At 33.3% G+C, this 13,830-nt stretch overlaps 1 long non-coding RNA gene across 3 annotated transcripts; it reads left to right on the top strand.

Annotated features, from left to right (window-relative positions):
- Positions 1-8,369: 8,369 nt before the first annotated feature.
- LOC132610134 (uncharacterized) lies at positions 8,370-13,364 on the top strand. Of its 3 annotated transcripts, XR_009571030.1 has the most exons (5): positions 8,370-8,765; positions 9,412-9,447; positions 9,527-9,637; positions 12,317-12,382; positions 13,065-13,364. It is a non-coding gene; the product is annotated as an uncharacterized LOC132610134 (long non-coding RNA). The 3 variants fall into 3 exon arrangements; XR_009571029.1 differs by lacking the exon at positions 9,412-9,447 and having other exon boundaries at positions 8,380-8,765; positions 9,527-9,695; XR_009571028.1 differs by lacking the exon at positions 9,412-9,447 and having other exon boundaries at positions 8,395-8,765.
- Positions 13,365-13,830: the final 466 nt, after the last annotated feature.

The raw sequence follows: 13,830 nt of genomic DNA, 5'->3' as shown, positions 1-13,830 counted from the left end.
TCCTCCATAATGCTACTAAAATCAATTCATCATTCTTACTCAAAACATCCCCCTTACACGGCTCAATTTATAATTCAACATCAATACACATAACCTTTTACTTTTAACACATAATTCACAACAATATTAACAACAACCACAATCAACCAATTTCTAACTTAAACAACTTCAATTCTGTCCATTTCAACACCAACACTTAATCATGAAATTTTCTTACTTCCAATTCCACTTCATAAAATTTTAATCTTTCCATTTCCACACCATTAATCCAACTATATCATAAAGTGAGAAGATCTTACCTTAATTTAATCGGAGCAAATTCTACACTCGCTTGCACCAATTGCATCGCCTCTTCTTTCTTCAATTTAAATCCTAACTTGCCGCTTCCTTTGGGACATTTAAATCACCTTGGAGATTAAATAATTTTTTTTTAACAGTGGCGGCCGTGAACAGTGCGCCGCCGTGAATAGTTCGCCGCCGTGAATAGTGGCACCGTGAACAGTGCGCCGTGAACAGTGCGCCGTGAACTTCTCTCTCTCCTTAAGCTTGAGAGCTCCTCTCTCTATCTCTAGGGTTTAATGTTGTGGAGAAGATGAAATGGATTATGACTATGTAATTAGTCATCCATTATACTTATATATGTTGCCTTATAGAGTGACACATGTCCCACTTATAGCATGGGCCAATCAAATTTGGCCATGCCATGGGTGGGGCCCACGACCACTAACACTTAATTCATGACTAATTAAACTTTTAATCCCATTTAATAATCTAATCATGGTATATTAATCCCAACTTTCCATTAATATTTTTACACTAAGTAAAATTTATAAACAATTCATGTTCTCATAAAAACCGGGAATTAAAGATTTCTACTTCGTGCCCGAAAATGATCTCGTCTTTAACTTGAGTCGATTCTTTTGCGAATAACTCAACCTATAAAATTACGGGATATAACAATTTGACACCTCAACTAAGTGTTGTTCCTATTGAACTCCTGAACTCGTCCTCAAGTGTGTCTATCAAGCACGATCCGACTTACATAGTCTTCCATCTTCAATGTAGCAAGATGCTAATATATATTCTAATTTAATTATGCCATCTTGAAGCTAAGATTAGCAGCAATTGAGAGGAGAAAAAAAGAATAGCTCTTAATTAAGCTGACAGTGAAGGAACATAACCAACAAAAACCGACACATCCATGACCTAAAGAATAGTTTACCACATGTCTAAAAATTATTCCACCTTCATTTATCCAATTTAATTTTTGCTTCTAATAAAAATTAGATTTAGGGGGTTTGACAGACACACTTGAGGACGAGTTCAGGGGTTCAATAGGAACAAAACTTAGTTGAGATGCCAAAATGAAAAAAAAAAAAAAAAGGTTAAGTTTAGGGGGCCGCATATGCATTAAGTTATAAATGATTCATCAACAAGTTATAATTCGGTCAACAGTGTCACGAGTTCAAATTTAAGTAACCTCTGAACAATTTTAGTCCTCTTTTACTAAGTGTTATTGATAGTTTGGATCTTCGATATAGCTCAACATGGCAAAATATGACCTTTAACCACTAGGTGTAAGCTCGATTTTGAAGGGAAAAAATTAAAGACTAGCCCATTTGAAGGGCAAAAATTAGAGACTGGTCCATCAGAAGGGAAAACCGTGCAATTACTTCACTGATAAGAATGGCCTCGGAGGTGAGTGGTCTTTAAAATTTTTTGACCTCGTTTGTCCCATGGCCAAAATTTTAAGTTTAACAAGTTTTGACTTTCGACTTCAAATTAGGTTTGCCCATGGACCAAGCTAAGTTAAAAGTTCAAAACCACCCATTTTCAAAATCATTGAGAGAGTAATTTACTGAATTTATGTCTACAATGATATCTTGAGTTGTTACATGTTCAGGACCTTGTAACAAATCAATGCGTTAGAAATAATACATAAATGACTTCTCCATACAATTAAACTTTGAATGTCACATTTACGTGCCAAACATTTAGTTATTAGATTAATCAACCAAAAAGCTGATTTCAATGGTTAACCATATTTTCAGAAATTGGAACATATCGCTGAGAAAAGAGTGGAAGTGGAAAATATATATATCTCAAATATATTCTAACCACAGATGAGTGCTCAAGTTAGAAAAGCAAGATTTTAAGTTTGAGAAAAAGAGAGAGATATAAAGTCTATCTGTATGTCATTTGTACATCGGACCGTTTGTACATATACACACAGTTTGGACTCACAACATAGAATTCTGTAGAACTGGCATAAAAAGGAGTAATGAGTTGCTTCTTTTTGTTTTATTTTAATTGTCAATCCACCAGAGATAAAAGTTGTTTATAAAAGCACAAAGTAGTGGCAATTGACTTGTTACCATAACGAGAATTTGGTCATGTAATATTGCAAAATTTAACGTAGAAGAAGAATAAAGAAAACCATAGAAGTTTCTTTGTTTCATAATACGTAGTATTTGATTGAAATTCAAGAATATTATATTCTAATTTGAAGCTATTAGTTTCATATATTTATATATACTAGTCTCTACTAACGTGCAGTTGCACGTTATTCTCAATCAATATGAATCACAGTAAAAAAATATTCGATAATGTTGTAGCAATTTAATTTACGCATACGCAACTACTTTGAAAGGATCCTCCCACTATTTTTGGGCAATTTGCAGGATTGCCATTCCCTGGGGGTGGTCTTTAATTTTTGTCCCTCAAATTGGTGGTCTTTAACTTTTTCCCTTCGCTAAAAATTCCTTGATTTCTGGTTTGAACCCCCGCTCAATCAAAAATTTTAAAAAAATTCGCAAGGTAGAGTTTAGATTCTCAAGGATTTTAGGCTTAAGGCAGAACTTGCGAATTTTTTTGTCTTAACTGAGCTGGCGTTCGAACCCACAACTTCGGGATATTAGGCGAAGGAAAAAAACTTAAAGACCACAAATTTGAAGGCCAAAAATTAAAAGCCACCCCAAATGAAGGACAATCCGCGCAAAAAAATGACTATTTCTCGCCAACCCAAAGCCCAGCAAACAACATCTTCTCCAATCTCCATCATAAAGTTTATTGGGCTATTACTAAATGATAGATCCCACCGATATTTGGACCATGGAAAAATACTTAAAAGGAAGAAGAAGATAGGGTAATATTCAATAAAAACAATGTATTTTATCGAATTAAATCTAACATCAGGTTCTTCATCTTAATCTTCTCTCGAGTCGCCATAATAGAGATTCAGAAGAAACACCAAATCAGACGTAAAAAACACATGACACACTTAATGTTGAGCCAAAAAAGTTGGCAATCAATCTTATTTAGGTATCAATTTCCAGAGATAGTATTTAATTAGGACTCTATTTCTATTCCTTCTACCAAAATAATCTACTTTACAATTATTATTTTCTTAAGAAGAACGATTACAAGATTGTACACAATAATCATGACGCGGGTTAGTATATTAGTTTTAGGATGCTAGTTTTAGAATTGTAGTCAGATAACAATTGTATTTATTTTATTCAAATCAAAGTCCTAGATATGTGGAATTCTTTTATATATTGCAATTATATCCATTATGAAACATTCTTTGACAACAAATCAAAAATTCCTTTGCCTAATGCTAGTAAAATTCTATATGAACAGTTAGTAACTTTACTTCAATGTCCGTAATATTAGGTCATTTAGAATTCAATTAGTGATAGAATTCAATTAGTGTTTGCATTACGTTAAATTCCTTTCTACTAAAAATTCTCCATCCGATAATATTCCAAGTAGGATTTTACTTGCTTGTGTAGTGAAAAGTGCATAACTAACCTTAAAATCCTAAATTTTACTTAATCCAAAATTAAATATTGATGGTGATTACAATTTTATCCTAACTAACTTAAAATTTAAGGGTATAAAAGTCGTTCAATATTTAAAGAATATTTTGGTCAATCAATATTTATATTCATGATTTTATAATAATAATAATAATATATATATATAACGGTAAACAATGTGCAAATGTCTGAGAGACGACATATTAAAAACAAATGGGGAGCTAGGTCAGAAAAAAATAACTAAATTGAGTAATATATAAGAATATTTACTTAGAAAGCTAATTTCATGCGTTGTTTTCCAATATTTCAAAAGTGGTATTTTCTTTATTTTTATTTAGTATTTTAAAATAATTATTTTCTTTGCCGAGAGTCTATCGGAAACATCCTCCCTACCTCGCAAGGTAGCGGTGAGGTTTGCGTACATTCTGCCTTCCCCAGACCCCACTTGTGGACTTACACTGATATGTTGTTGTTGTTAAAATGATTATTTTCTTTATTTGTCCTAATTTTATACATTATTTTTAAAATTCAAAAATTAAAAACATACGAAAGAAGAGAAAAAGAAGGATGCTAAAAAGATAAAAATCCAAAAATGAAAGTATAAGAGGGCTGGACCGCTGATAGAAGGGGTACTAAGATGTATGAACTAGTGGGGAAGTTGAACAAACTAAAAGGGGTGCTTACGGGGCTGAACAAGTCTAAATTCAGTGAAATAGAGAAAAGAGCAGATCAGGGTATGCAAACTCTAAAACACTGTCAAATTCAAGTTCAATCCAACCCATTTGATGCTGCTTTGATTACTGAAGAAAAGAGGGTTGCACAAGAATGCTTGAAGTGGAACAAGGCTAGGGATCTGTTCTTGAGGCAGAAAAGTAAAATGCAATGGCTGATACAAGGAGATTAAAACACTAAAAATTTCATGCCATGTTTAAAGCACGAAGGAATGCAAACAGGGTGTTTACCGTAAAGGATAGCTAGAGACACAAACAAACTGAACCACAAGGGGTAGCTAATGCTTTCATTGACTTCTACACTAAGCTTCTAGGATCTAACAAGGAGGACAAAATGGAAGTATGCCCAAGACTAGTCAGACTTGGCCCTATAGTGCAAGAGGAACACAAGATGCTATTGATATAGCCTATATCTTATGAAGAAAGCATTATGGGCAATACATGGTGAAAAAGCACCTAGACCAGATGGCTATAGTAGCCAATTCTTCAAGGATAGCTGGGATATAGTAGGAACTAATGTAACTGCAGCTGTACAAGACTTCTTTAGAGCAGGAAAAATGCTGAAAATTATAAACACCACACTGATCACTGTGATTCCCAAGAGTAAACATATGGAAGAGGTGGGGGACTTTAGACCTATTGCATGCTGCAATACAATCTATAAAGTAATTTCCAAGATGCTTTATAACAGGCTGAAACCACTCTTGCCTCTAATAATTTCAGATACCCAAAGTGTATTTGTAGAGGGAAGAACCATTGTGCAAAATGTTTTAATTTGTTAGGATCTAGTGAGACTGTACAAGAGGAAGAAGACAACTCAAAACTGCCTTCTTATCTTAAGAAGATGTAGAATAGGATTTTGTGTAAGGAAATGTTAGAAGCACTTAGACAAGGGGATCCAATATCCCCCCTTGCTCTTTGTCATATGTATGGAATACCTTACCAGAGTGCTTATCAGAGCAGGGGAGTAGCCTGGATTTGAATTTCACACAAAATGTAGGAGCTTGAGGTTGAATCACATGTGTTTTGCTGATGACATGCTGTTGTTTTGCAAAGGAAATTTTCAATCAGTACTACTACTATTGAGAGGACTACAAACATTCTCAAACACTTCAGGGTTGCAGGCTAATGCTAGGAAGTCCAATATCTTTAGTGCCAATATAGACCCCCAAAGCTTGGAAGATATATACAGTGCTACTGGGTACCAAAAAAGGAAGTTGCCTTTTAAATACTTGGGGGTGCCAGTCTCAGCAATAAAGATATAGCAGTAGACTATGAAATGCTTATAGATAAGATAGGGGCAAGGGTCAGAGCCTGGAGTTCAAGGAACCTGTTATATGCTGGCAGGGTGCAGCTCATCAATTCTGTACTAATGTATGTACATTCATACTGGTCTTCTATATTTATCCTCCTAAAAGAAGTAACGAAAAGAATAATTGCAATTTGTAGAAATTTCTTGTGGTATGGAAAAGAAGTCACACAAAAATCCACATTACACTACTAAAAACTAGCTATTTACCTACGTGGGCTTACCGAGGGACAAATTCTATGTAGCTATTCCGAGGGACTTTGCCATGGTATACCTCGGAAAAGTCAAATATCTTAATTTTTAATTATTTCTTAAAAATACCGAGGGACGTCCCTCGGTAAATTATATGAATTTTTTACAGTCAACATTTATTTGACTATACCGAGGAACTCTCTCGGTACATAATAAAAAACAATTAAAATTTCTGAGAGAGACCCTCGGTAATATAAATACAAATATTCTGAATTTCTTTTTTCCTGTACCGAGGGACACCATCAGTATATTAATAGAAAGTAAATGAAATTAAATAAAATGTACCGAGGGAGTCTCTCGATAAAATAGATATAATTATTTTGAGTTTTCTGTTTTAAAGTACCGAGGGACGTCTCTCGGTATATTTAATTATGTAAAATTGAGTATTTAATAAATAAATATTTTATATTTTTTAAACAAATAATAGCGAGGTGTCAATTGATAAGTCCCTCGGTAATTGTTTAAAGGTTTATTTTTTCCTTTTTCAGTTACATCACCGTTCTAGACTTACCGTAAGAAAATTTAGTAGTACCACTTATTTATTGTACTAAGTTGGCATTTGGCCATGAAAACCAAATATTTTTCACATTATTTGAAATTTTGAAGTTGGAGTTAAAGATAGAGTTGTGTTTGGTTAGAGTTTTGCAAAGAATATTTGGTTGTTTGAATGTATTGAAAGTGGAAAAAGTGAAAAACATGTTTCTAGGTGTTTTTCAAATTCTAAATGCAACTTGGAATTTTCATGGCCAAACGTTGATTTTCAAATAAAGTGAAAACATTTTCTGGGAAAAGGTAGAAGTATATTAGTGGTATTCTTAAGTAATATTATTGTAACTTATAAATTGATAAATACACTAAGTAACAGTCAATCATTGGTATCTTTTAAGAAATATTATTGATTGACTAGCCTTACGTCAATATTTACAGTAATTGAAATTGTATTTGTGATATTCTATCATGTTACAACCACTTAATGAGTCTGAATGATTATTAAAGATCTGTAACAGTCTTAAATCATTAACATGTCAATTAAAAAATTCTATAAAGATGGCAGCTCAACCCTTCCTCCCTTTAATCATCGCTACCGCTACGGCATCCCCCATCATTATAAATTATCATCATCGCCCACCATTATTAACTATCTCTACTCACAACCACTGCCATTGTCAATTACTACAATCAACGTACGTTGTCACTAGTCACTATTTACAATCACCACCACTAACCACCGTTTCTACAATAAGCATCGTTCATGACTACCTACAGTCACCACCATCAGTCACCACTATATATTGTCAATCACCGTCACCATTCACCACTGTATATCGTCAATTACCGTCATTATTTACCAACACTATTAGCTATCACTATCAATCACCACCACCAATCACTACCATCAACTTCTACTACCGACATTCATTACCACTAGCTACTACCCACAATACCACCATTAGCCGACACCATCTTCAATTGACACCCACAACACCACAACTAGTCATTGCTACCACCAACCTTCATATAATATTTTTAATTTTCTTTTAATAACATATTAGATTAACTTTGTATTGTATTAAATTTCATACTAATTTTTAAAAATAAAGAATACTTTACACATTCAGATGTCGGAAAACAAACAGTCTTAAGTCTTAACTCTTGATAATGTGGTATTGAGACCTTAATACAACATCTTAGTATTCATATGTGTATTTAGATTTAGACATATAATTCTTAATGCAAATCTTAATATTCAGACGTTCATTCAGATTCTGACGTCTTAATTTTAATAAAAACAATGAGACCTTAGTGATTCTTTTGGTGTTTGGAGAGAACTTGATTTGACATTTTCAAAATAATTATTATTATTTTTCACTCTTTTAGGATAAATTCATCTTTTATTAAAAGAATCTCAATTTTGTCTTAACAAATACTCCATCCGGATAAAAAAAAGAGTCCACTTATCAAATCAAAAAAAAAATTAACCATGTTTTTCTATATTTGCCCCTATTAAGTGTTGTATGATCAAATTCAATGCTTATTTAATTAGCGGTAATTTAATCAAATTACCTATTTTTGTCTAGGAGTTAGTGTTTTCTTAAGAGGTATGCAAATGGATAAGTGGACTCTTTTTTTGATCCGGAGGGAGTATAAAATATATTTTGTTAAGTTAAATTTTTATTCAACTGGTTGTTCCATCTAAAGCGGTTCTGATTTAAATTATAAATATTTAAAGTGAGTTTTTCGTAACTTTTCTACATAATTTTACAGTTATTATCTAAATTTTAAAAAAAAATTTACTTATTATCTCCAAGATTATAAGAGATTTTTTTAATGCTATATACTTAGAGCCAAAAAAAAAAAAAAACTGAGAGAAAACTTAAAAGGGAAAAGAACAAAAGCGGGAAAATCAAAACGCCAAAAATTTCAGCAAAAAGAAAGAGGGCATCTTTTCAACTTAGGGTTTTCCACTTCTTTTTCCGCAAAAACCTTTCCACTCTTCTTCACTGATCCATTCCATTTTCACGAAAAGAACTGAAAAAAGACAAGACTACGAACAGAGGGAAGCTAAGGTTGAAGTTGCAACATATTCAATTGGTATCTAGGAGCTTTTCTTTGAGATCTTCCCCCAAACCCTTTTCTATCAATCCACACCAGGTATAATTTTCCTAATAGCGAAATATACCCTGAAATTCTATCTACTTTGTTCGAAATTGAAATTTATTTGATCTTAACTGTGTTAGATAATCCTTTTCTGCCTTTTTATTTTGAATATATAATTCTCGTGTTTTAGGGCATTTTTCTTATTAATGTAAATACGTGAAATTTCAGATGTTTGTGTCTTAAGTTTGCATATTTTTGTGATTTATTTTTTGTTTGGGAGATTAAGGTTTCCAATCGCATAGTTCTTTTTCTGATTTTTTTCTGGGTTTGAAATGCAAACTGTTTTGTTTTTTAGGGCATTTTTTGTTATACTGAATGTATATAATCGAAATTTCTTGTTGTCTGTGTCTAAAGTTTTCATTTTTTTGGGACTTATCTTTGTTTGAGGAAATTAATATTTCCAATTTTTTGTCTATTCACGACTATGTCACTTTTCCCCCTCATTTGGATTATGAAAAATTGGTTGCAAATTATGGAGATCCTTCTAAGTTTCTGAAATTTTAGGAATTCACTTTACAACTAAACATAGTCAACATAATATTTAAGATATGTGACTATGTTATTAATTAACCCATAAACTATAAATTTTGTTGCAAATTGTAGTTGCTTAATTTGCAAATTGTGGTTGCTTAATTTTCAGCATCTTTCCGTTAGAGTTCTTGCCGTTGGAAAATTGGTATGTATTTCAGCATTTAGATGCTAGCAAATACAAATAATTACTTAAACAACATTAACTTTGTTTATTTCATTTGCAGGAAGTTTCTCTTGGTAGACCACCCACCCGTCATAAGGTATGGAAGAAGACCCATACGAAAATCGAAGACGGAAAAGAAGTTTGGGTCTCGCCATGGGCAGAGGATACCTATGTATGCTCTAAACTTACTTGGAATATATTTGGCCAGTAATATTATTTTATGGTTCCTGGTAAGAGTTAAGACTCTACTTCTATATTTTGCTCTATCAAATTGAAAACAGATGCAAAACTGTGTATTTCAAGACGCTCACTTCTTATACTTACCTAACAGCATGCTTATACCACGAAATACTCATTGACTTACTTTTTTCGCCTGAGATGTATACGGGCCTTTTCTACTGACTTTGCAAATATATGTGGCAAGATAGCAAGAGATTACAGGTTAATCCGCATTGATTCCAACATATTGTAGGTATTTTAAGATAACTTCCGCATATGATCTTAAGTCTACCTTGTCTACTTTTAGCATCATAGAGTCACAGGCATGGATCAAACTTAAAGGGTTTGGAGATCTACATAGGTTAGAGTTGGATGTTATTCACCAACCGATTTAGGTTGCTTCATATAGTATAACATCTGCGGCATTGTATCCAATCCTCTGTTTGTTTGGCATTAATCCATTAATGCAACATCAGTGCTAAATCTGGTGGTCTTGTTCCAACTTGCATGAAGTTGTGAAGTTTGGTCATATATCAGAGGAGGGAAAGGAGTGTGTTGTGATGGAAGAGTGGGAGATGCCATGAACTTGGAAGTTATTCAGAATTTCAGGTGCCCGTCTCTGGGGAGACTTTGGTTCTGCAATTTTTTAACTTGCTTGAGAAGCATAGTCTCTGTCAATATCAGAGAATTAATGGGGAACATAAATAAAACTCTCCACCAGTGCTTGTTAGAGTGAAAATAGCAAAAAGGAGACAAGGGCATCAGGGCTTTAAGCGAGAAGCGAATTGCACACTTATTGAAAGGAAGCACATATTTAATACATAAACATTAAATAAATTAAAATCTTATCAAAAATAACATTATAAGCAGATGTGTCAGATTAAGAAGTAAAAAACTAATAAGTTACTATAAAATATACTAACAATAGAGAAGCTGATATGAATCACGGAAAGCGAAATTGTTTGCATATCTCTGCCAAAAACTGAGCCTACTGGATAAGTGTTACACTACACGACAAAGCTGGACGTGTTTTTCACCAAGGCTAACAATGTTGAAAGGAAGCACCTATTTAGATCACATGGGTAAAAGTTGTCTTAAGAGATTTAAACCTATTGGAATCCAGGCAAATATTTGATAATGCTAACTGGTGAACGTTGACGCTTAGATTTGTTGTTACAATTGCATGAAATCCAGTGCTTGTCAGGAGTCTTTTTAGTCTGATTAGAGACTTGTAAGTTAGTATAGGTATAAGTATAAGATTAAGAGAATTTCTAATTTATTACAAAACCTCTAGCATTGAATGAATTGGACCAAAATGGTAGGATGATTCACGCACCCCAGCAACAATAGTTTGAAAGTGAGGCATAATTAGTGGATTAATTCTCTTATATAATGACCATTGAGTATTGACATATATATCTAGTTGCTAGAAACATCTTCCTTTAGCCCCATAATCATAATTGTTGGTTTCTCTACCATTCTGTTAATCATGGCTAATCTATGATGGTATCCTGTGTTGACTAAACGGATATGTATTGATCTAAAAGCTATGGTATATTAAAGGATAAGAAAAAGTTTCATGCTTTTTAGTGTTATGAGAGATTTGAGTGTAGCTGTAATTAGGATACTATTCGTCTTTTTCAATGTTATGAGAGATTTGGGTGTAGCTGTAATTAGGATACTATTCAAGGGGAAATCTCTCTTTCCCAACCAAAAAGCTTAAGCAGTAGCATATTTTTGTAAACTTAGTTATCCCAGCACCTTAGTTAACCATTAACTTGTCATTTCTACCACTATCTAATCCATATAACGATGTTAGTGATTTTCTGGAACTTTTGGTTTATACTCCCTCCGGCTCATGATAAGTGTCCACTTTGCCTTCTTATTTTGGTCCAAAATAAGTGTCCATTTGCATAATCAAGAAAGAATTAACTTTATTTTTCCAGAGTTGCACTTATTTAAGTGTTAAGTGACTATATCCCAATGTGTCAAGTTAAGAGTAAAATGCAAATTTCAATTAAGGGTAGTTTAGTCAAAACAATCTATTCTTTTCGGAGTTAGTATTTTCTTAAGGGGTGTGCTAAAGGTTAAGTGGATGCTTATTTTGAATCGGAGGGAGTAATAAATAGGGTTGACGAAGGTTTCTTATTAGAAATTGTTTTTAAGGAATTCAATTGAAGAAGTAAGCTTAAGAGCAAGGATTTGTTTCTTATGTTAGAATTGTTGAATTTATTATGCAGCTGTAAAACCTGAAATATTTGTTGATTGATGCATCACGCATCGTTAGCCATATATTTCTCTTCTGATTGTTAAGGCATGTTAGAATTTTATCAAACCGGTGATTTGGCTTTTGCTTATTTGGTTCCAATAGACAAGACTATTTGTGTCTAGTAAGGCGAGGGAATAGGAAAAGAAAAAGACTATGGGAAAACCTGAAAATGGACACGTTATGACAAGCCTTGTATGAACTGTAAGCTCTTCTAAAGAATAGAAGCTGCCATAGGCTATACATCCTCTACCCTCTGAACTTGTGGTTTATTTCGTGCAGTTATTCTTTCATTTATATAACGATGTTTATAGCAAATTAGGAAATGTTGAAATATTAATTGTCGTCATTGAATGTATTGTGCAGGAGGTACTTCCTAGATTATCTCCTCGTCTTGGTGTTGAGGCAAACTAGAGCAATGCTTGATTTTTGGTAATACTTTTCTGCCATTTATCGATGATTTTGGCTATCATTTCTTACCTCCCTGATCCATAAAAGTGAACCTTGTCTATTAATGTTTGCTGAAGGACAAATGTATTTGTTAACTGTCACTTAGTCTTACCTACTTTCTCAAATTGAAATCAAATGTAAAACTGCAATGGCATACATTTTCTGATTATCACTTCTCAGTTTCTTTTTGCACTATCAAATTGAAAACAGATGCAAAACTGTGTATTTCAAGACATTCACTTCTTATACCTACCTAATAACATGCTTATACCACGAAATACTCATAGACTTACTTTTTTCACCTGAGATGTATAAGGGCCTTTTCTATTGACTCTGCAAATATGTGTGGCAAGATAGAAAGAGATTGCAGGTTAATACCTTTGAAGCTTGGACATTTCATACTTATATTAGTCTTATTCACATTGACATAAATCTGCTTTGAAAATATATGTTGACAAGTGAAAACAAGATTTATCTTGCATGACACCTTGGTTTAAGATTCAAATATTCTGAAACCTTGGAGATTCTGCCCATCCGAACATCGGCTGGGCAACTTACTAAAAAGCTACTCAAGTAAAATGAAGTTATCTTGTATTGTTTTTTTCCCTTTTCAAAATTTCTTTTATACTGTTTGTTTATATTCTAAAGTTTACTTTTCGTGTAGAATCGATATAATCTGGAGAGGATGTAGAGGTGAGGTGACCAGAAGCATGGAGACGATGAGGATCAGGAGAATAGACAGCATCGAGAGGCAGAAATGGAGTATTAGGTGTCAATTGTTATTTTTTTCAAACTTCTGTTATTTTGGATCGTTTGAAGTCTAGTGGGATGCTTTTGATATATTTTGCATAACGTCGAAGTTGGTTGGATAATTACGATGTTTGTTGGCTTAATTTTAATGCTTGAATCATTTCAGAGTATTTTTATTATTGTTTTGATGGCTATTATTGGCTTTTTTTCTGTTTCTATTGAAATCTTTTATATAGCAGGTGGTGCGGTAAAAAATAGGTATTGCTTGCCAAAATAATACCAGAAATACTGCGGGACTTATCGATAGAGTCCCTCGGTAACAAGTGTAACTACAAATCTCAGATTTTCAGGTTACCGAGGGACATCCCTCATTAATTTTCAAATATCCAAGTACTTTGAATTTACCTTACCGATGGACATTCCTCAGTAAATGAAAAATATAATTGTTAAATATTTATATTGATCGAGGGTTGTCCCTCGGTGTATTTAAATTTTTTAATTTAATTAACATTAATATATCGATGGATGTCCCTCGGTAAATATATATCAATATTATATATATTTTTTAAGTACCGAGGGGCGTCCCTTGGTATATTTAATTTTGCATGAATATGAGGGAAGGGAAGTACCGAGGGATGTGTGAGGGTCTCCATCGGTATTTGCCGAGAGTGTCCCTCGGT

This window comes from Lycium barbarum, chromosome 9 (genome assembly GCF_019175385.1).
Source record: "Lycium barbarum isolate Lr01 chromosome 9, ASM1917538v2, whole genome shotgun sequence".
Lineage (NCBI taxonomy): Eukaryota > Viridiplantae > Streptophyta > Magnoliopsida > Solanales > Solanaceae > Lycium > Lycium barbarum.
Note: the sequence above shows the minus strand (reverse complement) of the source record. Positions and strands in the feature narration are given on the sequence as shown.